Source organism: Triticum dicoccoides, chromosome 3A (genome assembly GCF_002162155.2).
Source record: "Triticum dicoccoides isolate Atlit2015 ecotype Zavitan chromosome 3A, WEW_v2.0, whole genome shotgun sequence".
Classification (NCBI taxonomy): Eukaryota; Viridiplantae; Streptophyta; class Magnoliopsida; order Poales; family Poaceae; genus Triticum; species Triticum dicoccoides.
Window position 1 is genome coordinate 615,590,569 of NC_041384.1, and position 16,958 is coordinate 615,607,526.

Genomic DNA, 16,958 nt, shown 5'->3' on the forward strand with positions numbered 1-16,958 from the left:
GGCATATGGCTTTGGTTTGCAAAAAGTTGGCAACCGGCGCATCGTTGGACCAAGTCCTGAGCGTCCGCCCGGGCCGTCGGCCAATAAAAGCCTGTACGGAAAGCCTTGCTTACAAGGGACCGGGCTGCGGCGAGATGGCCACCGAGTCCGGCATGAATTTCAGCCAGCAGGTTCCGCCCTTCCTCTTCGGAGATGCACATTTGAAGGACTCCGGTAGTGCTTTTCTTATAAAGTTCTCCCTAACTTTATAGGCTTTAGATCGCCGCACTATACAGCGTTCCTTGTTTTGGTCCTCTGGGAGTTCCTGCCTAGTAAGGTAGGCTAGGAATGGCTCTGTCCACGGGGTGATAACGGCCATTAGTACGTGGGCTGAGGTTGTGATTTCATTGGCAGAGCCTCCGATTATGTCAGATTGTTCGGCGTCGGACAGTGCGGTTGGGTCCGGGCTAATATTGCCATGTTCCCCTTCCCATACTACGGATGGCTTGAACAGCCTTTCCAGGAAGATGTTGGGGGGGATCGCATCGCGTTTTGCGCCGATGCGTGCCAGGACGTCTGCCGCCTGATTGTTTTCTCGGGCTATATGGTGAAATTTGAGCCCCTCAAACCGAGCTGACATTTTGAGGACGGTGTTGCGGTAAGCTGCCATTTTTGGATCCTTGGCATCGAAGTCTCCATTTATTTGGGATACCGCGAGGTTCGAATCCCCGCGCACCTCTAGGCGTTGAATGCCCATCGATACTGCCATCCGGAGACCATGTAAAAGGGCCTCGTATTCGGCTGCATTGTTGGAGTCCATGTACATAATCTGGAGTACATATTGAACTATGTCTCCTGTGGGGGACGTCAAAACAACGCCGGCCCCAAGTCCGGAAATATTTTGGAACCGTCGAAGTGCATGATCCAGTTTGAATATGTGCCGTACTCTTTAGGGAGTTCGGCCTCCGTCCATTCTGCGATGAAGTCGGCTAAAACTTGCGACTTGATAGCTCGCCGTGGCCTATAAGTTATGTCGAACGGGAGGAGCTCGATGGCCCATTTTGCAATCCGGCCCATTGCGTCACGGTTGTTTATAATATCATTGAGTGGCACTTCCGATGCTACTGTGATTGAACACTCTTGAAAGTAGTGTCGTAGCTTCTGGTTGACATAGTAAACCGGCTTTTGAAGGGGGAATTCGTGTCCGTCCGTTTCCCGTTTGACGACGAATACTGCACTGACAACTTGATGGGTTGCTGCGATGTACAATAGCATTGCTTCGCCGATGTTTGGCGCGGCCAGGACGGGGTTTGTTGCCAATATGGATTTTATTTCCTCGAGTCCGGCCGTGGAGGCATCCGTCCACTCAAAGTGTTCGGTGCGCCGAAGGAGGCGATAGAGGGGTAGCGCCTTTTCTCCCAACCGGGAGATAAAGCGGCTTAGAGCCGCCACGCATCCGGTTAATTTTTGTATTTGTTTGAGGTCCTTTGGGATATCCAATTGTGACAAAGCTCGGATCTTGGCTGGATTTGCTTCGATTCCTCTACCGGATACAATGAAGCCCAAGAGCTTTCCGGCTGGAACGCCAAAAACGCATTTTTCCGGATTTAGCTTGATGTCATATGCTCGGAGGTTGTCAAATGTAAGCCTCAAGTCGTCTACTAGAGATTCAACATGTTTTGTTTTTATGACCACATCATCCACGTATGCCTCTACTGTTTTGCTGATCTGGTTTGCCAGACATGTCTGAATCATGCGCTGATATGTTGCACCGGTGTTTTTGAGCCCGAAAGGCATTGTGTTCAAGCAGAATGGGCCGTATGGGGTGATGAATGTTGTTGCGGCTTGGTCTGACTCGGCCATCTTGATTTGATGGTAACCGGAGTATGCGTCGAGGAAGCACAACGAATCGTGTCCTGCAGTGGCGTCGATAATTTGATCAATGCGGGGGAGGGGGAAGGGATCCTTTGGGCAAGCCTTGTTAAGGTCTTTGAAGTCAACGCACAGGTGCCAGGATTTGTCCTTCTTTGGTACCATCACCAAGTTTGCTAGCCAGTCCGGATGTTTTATATCTCTGATGAATCCGGCCTCCAATAGTTCGGCTAGCTCCTCTCCCATTGCCTATCTCTTGGGCTCAGAGAAATGCCGAAGGGCTTGTTTGACAGGTTTGAATCCTTTTAGGATATTTAAGCTGTGTTCGGCCAGCCTGCGTGGGATTCCTGGCATGTCTGAAGGGTGCCAGGCAAAAATGTCCAAGTTCTCCCGTAGGAATTCTCGCAGTGCGGCGTCTACGTCGGGGTTTAATCGTGCCCCGATGGAAGCTGTTTTATTCGGGTCCGTTGGATGGACCTCGAATTTGACTATTTCATCCGCTGGTTTAAAAGAGGTGGACTTGGATCTTCTGTCGAGTATCACATCATCCCTGTTTACCGTGGAGCACAGCGTAGTCAGTTCCTCAGCTGCTAGGGCTTTGGACAGTGCCTCGAGGGCCAATTTGGCTGTCCTGTTTTTGGCGCGGAGTGCTATGTCCGGATCACTAGCGAGAGTGATGATTCCATTCGGCCCGGGCATCTTGAGCTTCATGTACCCGTAATGGGGTATTGCTTGGAAGATTGTAAACGCTTCCCTCCCCAGCAGAGTGTGGTATCCGCTACTGAACGGGGCCACTTGGAATGTGACCTCTTCGGACCTATAATTATCCGGCATGCCGAACACCACATCTAGTGTGATTTTTCCTGCACAGCACGCTTGCCGACTGGGGATTATTCCTCTAAAGGTTGTGCTGCTTCGCTCAATGCAGTTCTAGTATATTTCCATTTTTTGAAGGGTTTCCTCATAAATGAGGTTCAATCCACTGCCTCCGTCCATGAGTACCTTGGTGAGGTGAAAGCCGTCCACTATAGGATTTAGTACCAATGCAGCTGGTGCTCGAGCTGTTCGGAATTTAGGTTCATCACTGGCATTAAAAGTAATAGCCGTGTCACTCCATGGGTTTATTGTTGCTACTTGATAGACTTTGGCGAGGCTGCGGAGTGTTCTTTTTCGCATAATATTTGATGCGAAAGTCTCGAAGACTGTTAAGACTGTACTGGAGTCCCTGAGGTGGCTTTCTGCGGCCTCCAGAATTAGGAGATCTTCGCCCCTTTTGGCCACCTACCGGAGTGTCCAACATGCTTTGAGGCTATGAGTTGGTGTGGCGTCCTCTGTACTATGAATTTTACAGGGTCCATTAAGCCATCCCTCCAATACGGTTCCATGCCCTGTAGAGGGTTTTGGTTTTTTGGTTTTTAACCCGGGTGTCTGATGATGATGCACCCTTTTATTTCGGACGAGGTTTCTATTCAGGGCCGGATTGTCCCAAAATTTAGTTTCGGTTTTCCGGGCGCTTTCCATCGCACAGTAATTTTGTACTATGGATGCCAAGTCAGCGAAGCGTGTAAGATCACGACGACCTGTGGCGTTGAGGATTCCCTTGTCTGTGCAATTATTGGAGAAGATTGAGATTGCATATTCCTCGTGGCAGTCCTTTATCCTGTTCATAACCAGGAGGAACCTTGCCCAGTAATGATGTACTGTTTCTTCGGGCTTTTGCCTGATTTGGGATAGATCGCTTATGTTCGGGTGGGTGGGTGGAATTAAGTCCGGAACTTCACCCAATCTAAGACTCAGAGGCCAAGGAGTTTCCGAACTCTGAAGTTTGGATTCCTGGATGTTGTCCAGTGAATCTAGCCTGTTGCCTGATTCTAAGTTCAGGTCTTGAGTTACATCCTCCCCTCCGCGGGTATCCGACTTGGAGGGATCGGGAATCCGGATGTAGCTAGTCCTTAAGATAGATGAAGAGTCGCCGCACTATGCCTCTACCACGGCAACATGATGGGGGACTTGGGGAGAATTAATTTCTCTTAGATCGGATTTAAGCCCAATCTGGTCATAATCCGTAGTGACCCCCAAGGCGACGATGCGATCCAAGACCTCGTTTACGGAAGAGAGCTCCATTGAATCTAACTGCTCGACGAGTTCCAAGCTGACGTGAAGATTGCTTTTGATGACCCGAGAGGTCACAGTCGGTGCAACGGCCGAACAGGCGGTCATGAGAAAACCGCCTAGCCGGAGAGTTTGGCCGACAGCCAAGGCTCCCTTAGTAACGGCGCCGTCTTTAAAGACGGGACGAGGCATCCTTCCTGATTGCGACGGCACAGAGGAACTCTCAATGAAAGCACCAATGTCGGTGTCAAAACTGGCGGATCTCGGGTAGGGGGTCCCGAACTGTGCGTCTAGGCCGGATGGTAACAGGAGGCAAGGAACACGATGTTTTACCTAGGTTCGGGCCCTCTTGATGGAGGTAAAACCCTACGTCCTGCTTGATTAATATTGATGATATGGGTAGTACAAGAGTAGATCTACCACGAGATCAAGGAGGCTAAACCCTAGAAGCTAGCCTATGGTATGATTGTTGTATGATGAAGTTGTCCTACGGACTAAAACCCTCCAGTTTATATAGACACCGGAGAGGGTTAGGGTTACACAAAGTCGGTTACAATGGTAGGAGATCTAAATATCTGCATCGCCAAGCTTGCCTTCCATGCCAAGGAAAGTCCATCTGGACACAGGACGAAGTCTTCAATCTTGTATCTTCATAGTCCTGGAGTCCGGCTGAAGGTATAGTCTGGCTACCCGGAAACCCCCTAATCCAGGACTCCCTCAACCACCCTGATTGCCACCCCTTCAAGGTATCCACAAAGGAGCCCTCGAGCCATAGGACGTTGGCCATCTTGCCCACCATGGCGCCTCCGGACGCCGCCTGGCTGCCACGCACCACCTTTGGCTTGACGTTGAAAGTCTTGAGCCATAGGCCAAAATGGGGGCGGATGCGGAGGAAGGCCTCGCACACGACGATAAACGCCGAGATGTTGAGGACGAAGTTCGGGGCCAGATCATGGAAATCCAGGCTGTAGTAGAACATGAGCCCCCGGACAAATGGGTGGAGAGGGAAGCCCAGTCCGCGAAGGAAATGGGGGAGGAACACCACCCTCTCATGGGGCCTAGGGGTGGGGATGAGCTGCCCCTTTTCGGGGAGCCGGCACGTGATGTCGTTAGACAGGTATCCGGCTTTCCTCAGCTTTTTGATATGTCCCTCCATGACGGAGGAGACCATCCACTAACCTCCCGCTCCGGACATGGCTGGAGAAGGTTGAGGTGAGGAGTGCGGACTTGGGCACTGGAGCTCGAGTGCACAAGAATGGATAGGCGAAGGAGGAAGAAGGCGTAGGTGAAAAGGTGGATCTTTATCCCCTTATATGGGTGGACGCAAGTACATGTCCCCACCAGCCTGGTAAGACTCGCTTATCTCCAAGCGTCGTAATCAATGGCACGGTTGGGTTACCCACGCCCGTATTGTTGAGAAGAATCTCGGATAAGGGGACACGATCTCTGCTTTAACATGACATGCCAAGGAAACCGCCTCGCATGACGCGCTGAGGTGGGATAATGAAACGACTTGGATAAAGGCTTGGTCGTGGTGTGACACTCTACGGAATACGTCAGCAGATTAGATTGGTGTAAATCTTATTCTCTCTATGGAAATATGTGGAAACTTATTTTGCAAAGCCGGACACTATCTTTGTGTTCAAAATCTTCTATGAAATACTTGGAGGAGGAACTCGCCTTGCAATGCCGAAGACAATCTGCGTGCCGGACTCGTCGTCATTGAAGCCTGGTTCAGGGGCTACTGAGGGAGTCCTGGATTAGGGGGTGTTCGGATAGCCGGACTATACCTTCAGCCGAACTCCTGGACTATTAAGATGCAAGATTGAAGACTCCGTCCCGTGTTCGGAAGGGACTTTCCTTGGCGTGGAAGGCAAGCTTGGCGATACGGATATGAAGATCTCCTACCATTGTAACCAACTTTGTGTAACCCTAACCCTCTCCGGTGTCTATATAAACCGGAGGGTTTTAGTCCGTAGGACAACATACACATCAACAACCATACCATAGGCTAGCTTCTAGGGTTTAGCCTCCTCGATCTCGTGGTAGATATACTCTTTTACTACCCATATCATCAATATTAATCAAGCAGGACATAGGGTTTTACCTCCATCGAGAGGGCCCGAACCTGGGTAAAACTTCGTGTCCCTTGTCTACTGATACCATCCGGCCTAGATGCATAGTTCGGGACCCCCTACCCGAGATCCGCCGGTTTTGACACCGACACCCCCCTTGTTGATACCGATGCATATGTAGCTAGTTCTGATGTAAGTCTTGCTGAGTACTTTTGTACTAACGTTTGCTTAATTTATGTTTTGCAGAGAGACTTCAGTCTCGCTAGTAGTATCGTGTGGACTTCGACGTTTAGCTTGATACCTCAGCTATGATCTTGTGCCCTCGGCAGGATCTGGTAGATAGTCAGGCTTCTCAGCCTTTTTCATTTGTAGATGTCTGTACTCAGACATGTTAAGCTTCCGCATGTGCTTAAATTGTATGCTATGATTGTTGGGTCATGAGACCCATGTTTGTAATATCTCGCTCCTCGGAGCCTAATGAATAAATACTTGAGTGGTAGAGTTATGTTGTGATGCCATGTTGTATTTACACATATCGAGCATATTGTGTGTATGATTGAAATGCTTGGTATGTGTGGGATCCGACAATCTAGTTGTTTATCCTTGGCAGCCTCTCTTATGGGGAAATGTAGTCTAGTGCTTCCATGAGCCATAGTAGTCCGCTACATCTCGGTTCACCGGAGTCCTGCTAGCCCAGCACTACTGCTCAGGACACTTGACTGGCCGACATGTGTTTCACTTCGTTCCTATGTCTGTCCCTTCGGGGAAATGTCACGCGGTGACTTCCGGAGTCCTGCCTAGCCTGCTACAGCCCGGGTTCCCGGGAGTCCTGTTAGCCCAGTGCTACAGCATGGATTCACTCGCTGATGACCGACATGCTCGATGTGATTCATGTATGCCTGTCCCCATACGTCTGTGCCGCTTTGGGTTCACGACTAGCCATGTCGGCCCGGGTTCTCTGTCATATGGATGCTAGCGACATTATCATATACGTGAGCCAAAAGGCGCAAACGGTCCCGGGCCAGGTAAGGTGGCACCCGTGGGAATACCGTGCGTGAGGCCGCAAAGTGATATGAAGTGTTACATGCTAGATCGGTGTGACTTAGGATCGGGGTCCTGACAGCTTTGGTATTAGAGCCTGACTGCCTGTAGGTTTACCAAGCCATACTGGTCGAAGTTGAGTCTAGAAATGCTTTAGTTATATAAGGGAATTGATTGTGGAAGGGAACGTAAGGCTCTTTTTACTCCTTTATCTTATGCCCTTCTAATCTGAGTCAACCTCTTCTTTTCTATGGGGATTAAGACCTAGGCCTTCTCATCTATCTATCAGGATGACGTGTTGCTAATCCATAGACTTACATAATTGATAGTTTCAAGCCTCAGTTCGATTCCTACTACTTCCGTATGTTGACAGTTGATCTCGGAACCTTGATATTATGTTGATGAGTGGTTATGCCACTATTTTTGTAGGATGTCTCAAATCATTTTGAGCATTTACAGGTGTTATGCTGTCTGAGTCATCCTAGGTTTCAGATAGTTTGATGCACTTGCAAATCTTTCCTCCATGTCCCTGTTGTATTTTTGGGGCAGATTAAGCACACTAATCAGTGTGTTGAGGTACTCCATTGCCTTGACGTGTATGTTGGAGTTATTATTATGACCCTAGGTGTTTCAGGGAGTCACCTAGTGATCTAGCCATGTTTTGTATCCCCAGTGTGTGATTCTGGCCATTATTCTCGAAAGCCTCCCGTGATTCCATGTAGTGGTAGGTATTCTATTCATGGGTTCTTGAACCCAAGATTCACCCTACTTACCTCATGTTGATAGTGTTTGATAGTTCCTTTAGGATATTAGTAACCTTTGCGATAGTCCTCGAGGTCCGTGGTACAACGTTCTTCCAATACCATGAACCAATATGGCAGGAGTTCTCTTGAACCAAAATATCATAATCAGAGTACTCTTGAGGAATTCTCCATTCTATATTGTGACTCTGCCAGTTCAACATTTCTGCATGGGTTATCCGGAAGAAATAACATGCTAATCCATGCATCCATAACTCAGAAAATTATATGTTCCTTTGAGTTGTCCCTCTTTAGTTGTATTCTGACCCTCGTCCATCAATTGTTGGTCAAGAGTAGTTGTGCATTGGTGTTATCGATGCCTATTATTCATGTGATCCGTCAAGCCATTCTATGCTGGAATGACTAGGAGAAACAAACTCCAGTACCTCATCCATTTCTAGGATTAGGTCAAAGCAGTTGTAATCCGCAGATCAAAATGCCAATCTAGCTTTTGCTCTGTTCTACCGTGGAGTGTCACCTTCTTCTTATCAAGAATGTCATGAGAATTGCACCACCTCTTATGAATTCTTGATTTAGTGATACTTCTTGCCATCATTGTTCATTCCTTGGTTCCGTGTTGTTGTAACCGGAATGCCGGCAAGTGAATCGTGATGTGTGAAATCAATACTCCTAGCAACTCTGTTGCTTGGTAGTTAATGGACAATAATTTCATTCTTAGCGTGTTGGTTATTGAATCATCATTCTAAAATAGATTGTGCTACCTAGTCCTTATTTCCAGTGCACTCTTCGATCAATGAGTTAGGATTATTCAATCCCTTGCTTATTTGATCATATATCTTGCTCTGAAAAGCAAGATTGTTCTCGAGCTTAATAACATATCGATGGTTCGTGATGTTCCGAATATCTTCTCGGAAGTATTACCAGGTTGTCACCTGACCGAATATGTTGAGTTCGTGATCAATTTGGTTTTCCAATAAACCACTCTTTCTCCAAGAATCTATGTTGGATATCCCTGAGCTAGTTGGTTAAGCCAAACAACAACTTGGAGAGTTGGAAGAAAAGCTTGTCCGAATTAGTTCATTCCAAAGGGATATCCTTGTGTGTGTGCGTGTTGAAGAAAGATGATATCTTCATTGATTGGTCCTCGTGATCAGTTATTGGATCTATTGTCTTGTCCAAACCTTGATTTGAGTATGGGCTATTGTCAAATCAAATCATAACCAACGATATTCATAATGTTGTCTTACTCGTGGTTGACCCCTCGAGCATGCACCACTATATCTTTGGGACTGACCAGTGCTATCACCTTGTTCACATAATGGTGGAATTCCAGTGATATGGAAATCCCGATGAGTTGTTGTTGAGCCCATAAGTAGCATCTTATCTCCTCCATGATTCATGTTGAACATTAAGCTAGTGTTGGAAACTTTTGTAAGCATTTCTTCATGCTAGCTCATGAAGCATACACTTGGATGAAAGAAGTGACTTCCTTTGAATCACGTGCATTTGATGCAAGTTGCCGCCGTGGATTTGAGAAAGTTTGTTTTGCTTCCTCTAGAATCATCCCAAATCAGTCATGCATACGTGCGAAGTATTCTGTGGTTTGGAGACTTGCAACCTTCATTCTATATGTGTCCCTAGCACACCAAGCCACTGATTGATTTGTTCAAGGAGAAGAAGTTCCTTCTTAAGAATCATGACTTATGTTAGGACTTCGTTGCCCTCGATGACGGTTCCCCCACCTGAACTTGGTAGTATTTTATTATAAGACTACCACATGGTCATGCTTGCCTCGGACAACGTGTTCACCTGTTTGTAGCAAAACCAGCTCATATTTTGGAGCTTACTACTATAGTCCATTTCCTGAGAATCTCGCAACGTCGATTCGTCGATTCGTGTTGCAAACTATCATTTCTCTTTCTAGACTCGATGAGTCTAGAATATCCTGACACCAACCAGATCTGAATCTCAGGCAGATATGATGGTTGGAACATTTTCCCAAGAGCTATAATATTGGTCTCCGTGTAACCCGGTAAAGTGGATGTCGTGGCTGACACACCCAGTCGGAAGATCTAATATTGTAGTATCTTGATTGAAGAAGTTGGCCCCCTCTCCTTAAGGATTTCGTAGGATTTACTCCAGAAGTTGTTCCTTATGGATCCTTTGTATTCCGAAGTCCGACCACTACTTGATGGCTATGTTGATGCTTTAAAGCATGACCATGGTAACCAGTACATCAAGGTGAACATTAGAAGCGGAGTGCTAAATGTCTCTCGGTCGATCATCCAGATTTCGTTCCCTTGGCCTCGCGAAGGTGAAATCTGAGAAAGGGTTGTCTTTTTATGCATCTGCATTGTCCATCACTATTCGTCAAGGTAGTAAGATGTGTTGCCAGGATCCTTGACTCGGATGTTGGTAGAACCTTGATGAATATGGAAATGCTCAAGTTCTTGAGAGCACGCGCAAGCAAAATCATCCCTTGCGTTGTCTTCAACAAGGTAGTTCACATCATCCATTCTAGCCGAGTATGTCATTCCTTCGAACTCCTTTAAACGATCCATTATGAATTGCCTTAGGCTGGTATAGAGAGTTTCAATGATCTTTGTATCAAAAGTAATTCTTTTTTCCACTCAAGGGAATAACTCTATGAGTCATCTCCCCTAAGATGTCTCGTTATGGTATCTTAGGCAACTTAACTCCTCGCTACCTTGTAACCCCCTCACCATCTATTTAGGCATGGGATCGTTGCCTACCAAATCGAACCTTCGCCATCTGTTTCTTCCAAACCTCTTGATGTGTGTTTGTGTCTCAACTCGAGAGAGTTACTGTGTCTCATCCCGGAGTTGATCGTGAATTGCTTGATTTTTGAGGATGTTGTTTTCTATAGAGTTTTCTTTTGTCGTCATCGTGTTGGATAAAGATCTCGAAGGCAAGGACATCAAGATCATTATGATGCAATGTATCAACAGCTACCAGAAGGGCAAATCGATCATGAGGATTGTGATAGTTTTGTGACCACCTTTTACCTTACCTCACGTCTTGAATCTCGGGACGAGATTCTTGTATAGTGGGGGTGAGTTGTCACATCCCTAGCTAGTCACTACTTGTCCTTGCATCAATCTTCTTGCATCATGTTTAAAATTATGAAAGTTGAATTGGGGAAAGTGGAAAGCCTCTGAAATCATTTCTAAAAATGATCAACATTAAAAAATTGCTTCAAATAAACCCAAGAAAATGTTCCTGTTCATTTCTGAAAATATTGGCAAGATGTAAAATTCAAACCAATATTTTTGGAATCACAGAAATGTTTATTTGGGTCTTTGAATTAAGTCAACTTATTTGAATTGGAGATATAAATTCCTATAAATACTTTATAACTCCAATAATTTTGAAAACTTGTGAGTGGCTCTGAATATGTTGTATCAGGCCACATGATAATTTTCAGAAGCTACAAAAATGATTTGGTTTAGAAACTAAATCAAAACAGAGGAGTAAAAATAGAAAACAGTAAGAGAAATAGAAAGACAGAAACCTCACCTGGCCGGCTTGGCACTGTAGCAGCCCACCAGGCCCATCTGCCAGTCGTCCTCCACCTCGCACCAGAAGGACGCGAGGCGTGTGTGATCCGCACGCCGGCACGCGCCCGTGCCACCTCCTGCTTCCTGCCGCTTCCCCCTCGTTGCCCTGGGCCTCCCTCGCGACGCCATGCTACCCCTACCGCTCTCTCACTCTCCCCGTGCTCCTCCCCCTCCTCTGCTCTCTCTCCCTCTCATGCCTGAGCGCAGCCGTCGTAGCCGCTCGCTATTTTTGTGGCCACAGCCACTGCCTCGCCTCACCAAAGCGCTCAAAAGCTCCGCCTCGACCCCCTCTTCCTCCCCACCGAGCCACGCCCTACCGGAAGCCCTGCAACACCGTCCTTGACGCCATCTTCGTCCTCTGCACCGACGGCCGCCGTTGCTCGATTCGCCGCCCACAGAGCGTCCCCGGCCTCGCCCTCGCACTCGTTGGACTCGCGGTGAGCCGCTGACCCGTTCCCCTCTTCTTCCCATGCCATTTGGCTGCTTTAGCCGCTATTTCCGCCGGACCCGAGAGCTCACCGCCGCCCAGCCATGTCGCCACCGTGGCCACCGCCACCTAGAGCCGCAACCAAGCGCACCACCATGCTCAGCAAGTCCGCAGGACTCCATAGCAACCCGCAGCTCGTCCTCCCGTGCACCAAAACGCTGTGTCCGAGTGTGCCCGTACTCCGGCCGCCGCAGAAGTGCTCGCCGCCGTCAACTCCGGCCATCCCAGCTGCTGCTGCTACCACCACTACATGTGCGAGAGCGCAAGAAATCCGTAGGAGCAAACCCCGCCTCAAAACGTGGGCTGTAGCGAGATCCCGACGATCTCCGCCGCGCGAAAAGGTCGACGCCGGCGAAACTCCGGCGACTGATGTCGTGGCTCGTCATTAGCCACTAATGACCCAGCTAAACCACCCCTAGTGCCACTGCCATGCGGGCCTTGTGTATGTTTAGTTTAATTTAATTTCCTGTTTAGATTAATTCATAACCCACTAGGACCCACACGTCAGCATTGACTTTGCTAACGCGGCCGTTGACTGGTCCCACATGTCATCCACCCAAGCCAGCCCTGTTACACTGACCCGTGGGTCCCAGCCGTCAGGTTTGACTCTGGGGGACCCTGTTGACCAGCTGACGTCACAGTGACACAGTGCTGATGCATTAACTCCTTTTTCTGGATTTATTCTTTTACAGGAAATTCCAGTAAATAGTTAAAACTTCTAAAATTCATAGTAAATCAACCGTAGCTCCAAATCAAATAAATTACATATGAAAAATGATCAGAAAAATCCAATCTATCCATATGTACTGGTTTCATGCATGTTGGAACAACTTATGGCTGATGTTTAGGCCAAATCATATAAATGGCATTTAAACCCTCACATATGGAGTTTGAATTTGAACCTAAGGTTCAAACCAACTCCATTTAACATGTTGCTAGTTGCATTAGCTCAAAACACAACATATTGACATGTCATGATCATGCATCATATTGTGCATTGCATTGATTGTGTTTCTTTCTCTGTTGCCGTTATTTGTCCCCTCTTAGTAGACGTTGCTTCGACGATGTGATCATTGACACCGATGAAGAGATATACTATCTTCAGAAGTGCCAGGCAAGCAGAACCCCCTTGCTCATTCCAATACAATCCCACTCTCTCGCTCCTGCTCTCTTTTACTGCATTAGGACAATAGCGATTCATATGTTACTTGCTGTGGTAGTTGAACCCCTTATCCTCTGCATGACCTGTCATTGCCACAGTAAATAGATGAAACCCACTAGCATGAGTAGGAGTTGTTTGAGCCCTGATGTGCCTACTCATTCATGCCTGTTTGCCATGCCTGCTATTGCATAGACTTGTGTCAGGTCTGATTCATCAGGGATGAATCGGAGGTGTGTGAACATGTCCTACTGTTGGGAGCTAAGTGTGTGAACATGATTTGGTAAAGGTATCGATGAGAGGCCATGTAGGAGTACATGGTGGGTTGTTTCATTGAAGCCGTTCTTAGGAACTGAGTTCTGTGTTTGTGATCCATGAGACAGCTACTACCACACATTGGGCCCTGAAATATGACCCCGCTCGACTTACTAACCCCTCTCGTCCTCTGTCCAGGAGTTGCAACTAGTTTCTGGTGTTTATAGGATATGTGTTGGCGGCCGTGCGTAGCGCTGACCCTAGGGGTGGGCTATGATGTGGTAGATACACCATGGCACGGTGTACCAGGCGCCCGTTTGGTGTCTCGGGAACCCTACACACATCGTTTGGGTCTATGAGCGAAACTCCGGCCGGATCTCCTCGCGGACGGAACCCGAATAGGCGATAAACCTGGACTAGAGACTTGTGCGGTTAGTCCGGTCGTGGTCTACACCCACATCGGCTAAGTGGTGGAAACATGTGTGACAAAGTACACCCCTACAGGGTATAAAACTATTTGAATAGCCGCGTCTGCGGTAAAGGACTTGTGGGTTGCCTATAACAGTTCATAGACAAGTGAAAGTGGATACTCTAAAACTCGCAAGATAAGTGTGAGTGCTATGGATGGCCTTCTCGTAGGGAGACGGGAGCGGATCCATAGTGGTGTATTGAATGGTGAATATGTGGACTCGTGTGCGCCACCTCAAAAGAGTTGCTTGCAGTCGTAGTTCAGGTTAGCCACTGAGTCAAAGCTGGCTTGCTGCAGTTAAACTCCACCACCCCTACTTGTTGATACCGATGCATATGTAGCTAGTTCTGATGTAAGTCTTGCTGAGTACTTTTGTACTCACATTTTCTTAATTTATGTTTTGTAGAGAGACTTCAGTCTCGCTAGTAGTATCGCGTGGATTTCGACGTTTAGCTTGATACCTCAGCTATGATCTTGTGCCCTCGGCAGGATCTGGTAGATAGTCAGGCTTCTCAGCCTTTTTCATTTGTAGATGTCTGTACTCAGACATGTTAAGCTTCCGCATGTGCTTAAATTGTATGCTATGATTGTTGGGTCATGAGAACCATGTTTGTAATATCTCGCTCCTCGGAGTCTAATGAGTAAATACTTGAGTCATAGAGTTATGTTGTGATGCCATGTTGTATTTACACATATCGAGCATATTGTGTGTATGATTGAAATGCTTGGTATGTGTGGGATCCGACAATCTAGTTGTTTATCCTTGGCAGCCTCTCTTATGGGGAAATGTAGTCTAGTGCTTCCATGAGCCATAGTAGCCCGCTACAGCCCGGTTCACCGGAGTCCTGCTAGCCCAGCACTACTGCTCAGGACACTTGACTGGCCGGCATGTGTTCCACTTTGTTCCTATGTCTGTCCCTTTGGGGAAATGTCACGCGGTGACTTCCGGAGTCCTGCCTAGCCTGCTATAGCCCGGGTTCCCGGGAGTCCTGTTAGCCCAGTGCTACAGCCCGGATTCACTCGCTGATGACCGACATGCTTGATGTGATTCATGTATGCCTGTCCCATAGGTCTGTGCCGCTTTGGGTTCACGACTAGCCATGTCAGCCCGGGTTCTCTGTCATATGGATGCTAGCGACATTATCATATATGTGAGCCAAAAGGTGCAAACAGTCCCGGGCCATGTAAGGTGGCACCCGTGGGAATACCGTGCGTGAGGCCGCAAAGTGATATGAAGTGTTACATGCTAGATCGGTGTGACTTAGGATCGGGGTCCTGACACCAGGACTCCTTCTGGCCGGGCCTTTTTGTAGGGCCCCGAGGCCCCCGCCAAAGCCCAGCCACGCCCCCGCCCGAAACCCTAACCCTAGCCGCCCGCCGCCGCCCGCGCCGCGCCGCCCCGCCGCCGCCCGCCCGCGCCGCCGACATCGCCACCGCCGGATCCGCCGCCGCCGGTTTTTCTCGAAACACCGTTCGGTTTTCTGACGGTTTTGTTCGTTTTTTTAGTTTTGGTTTTTTACAATAGATCAGTTTTTCCGTTTTATTTAATTAGCGAGCGTTTGTCCGTTCGTTCGTTTTAACGAACGTTTGTCGTTTTTCTTTTTCTCGGATTAAATCCGTGATTTTTCCGATCGTGATTTCTGATCCGATTTTCGTTTTAGTCTAACTTTTCGCTCGTTTATCGGAATCAGGCGATTCAAGCGCCTGGAGTTTCGTCTCGAAACCCTATTTCCGTTTAACCAACTCAAACAAGTTTTTGCCACTGTAAAATTGCCTTAGATCCAGAATAGTAAATGAAGCCTGTTCTTTTGCCGTTTGTCTTTCGTTGCTTCGTTCGATTTGATTCTTTTTGCCAACCGGAGTTCTTAAGTTGAACTTTCTGGTTAGATCTCTTATTTGAGTTTTACCTGTGCATTAGTTGAGTACTTATTGTGTCGGGGGTTTGGTGCGACGTATGCCAACGGATGGCTTATGATGGTGGGGGTGAGTAGAACGTCGCCGGTGCCTGGAAACGGGATGAGGCGAAGACATGCACGCCGGCGAATCTTACCCAGCTTTGGGGCTCTCCGGGGAGATTGTACCCCTACTGCTGCTCTGCGGGGTCTCCGCATGATCACTATAGTCAAAGATTTACACGGTTGCTCCTTGAGCTGTGTATGGTGGTAGGAGAGGGCAAGGCTAGCTCTCTCCCTCTATCTGGTGAGGTATAGAACTACTGGGATCCAACCCTTTGCATGGGTGCCCTGGGGGTTTATATAGGCCTACCCCCCCAGGGGTACAATGGTAATGTGACTGGGCGCGGGCCCAGCCGTCAGTGTCTCCGACCTCCGACTTCTCCGCCGACTGCAGGGGCCCGCCGACTGGGGGGCCCCGCCGACTAGTCTGGTACGGAGCCGACAGGCCGCGTCCGCCGCGGGCGGGTCTTGCCGGCTGCTGATTACTGTAGCCGTGCTCCTGATGATGCAAGCTTGGTCATGGGGTCGTGGCAACAGCCCAGCCGCCTGGCGGGCAATCACTGTGGCCACTCCCCATCTCTTCTTGATTAATGGCGCGTGGGCCTAGGGGAGGCTCGGCCGACTCCCCCGGGCCGACTCCCGTTGGGTCCGACTGGCGGTGCCCCCGCTGTCTCCCGAGGTCTCACTGGCTGGTGGGCCCTGCTGCCTCCAGGCCGTACAGACAAGTCGTCGTGGGCGCAGGACTAGGTACAGTGGTGCTGATGTCAGGGCCGGCTGGGCAACAGTGCCACGCCGCGGGGAGATCTTCCCAAGTACGGCGCGTTGTAGCCATGCCTGCCCTTGGTAAGAGGCGGGGAGTGGGCTTTATTGTAGCCACGCCCCTACCCGTCCTTCTCGATGAGGTCACGGTTTGTTGGAGTCGCCGGCCGACTCCTCAAAGCCGGCTTCTCTGGAAGTCGTCCCTGGGACTCGGCCATGAGCGGGCAGTCGGCCGCCTTGCCGTAGACTCCCCAGGAGGCGGCTCTTCGCCCTGTGGTCTTGAGGGGCGCAGCCTGCCGCGATGTCTTGAAAGGTCGTGGGCCTCGGGTTAGCCTACCCGTGGCCCATTACTCCGACAGTAGTCCCCGAAGCTGGTGAGGCGCCACGGACGATCGGCCGAGAAGCCTTTGCAGTTTCTCTTTCTGGGCGCAACTCATGGTCTTGATTGACTTCCGC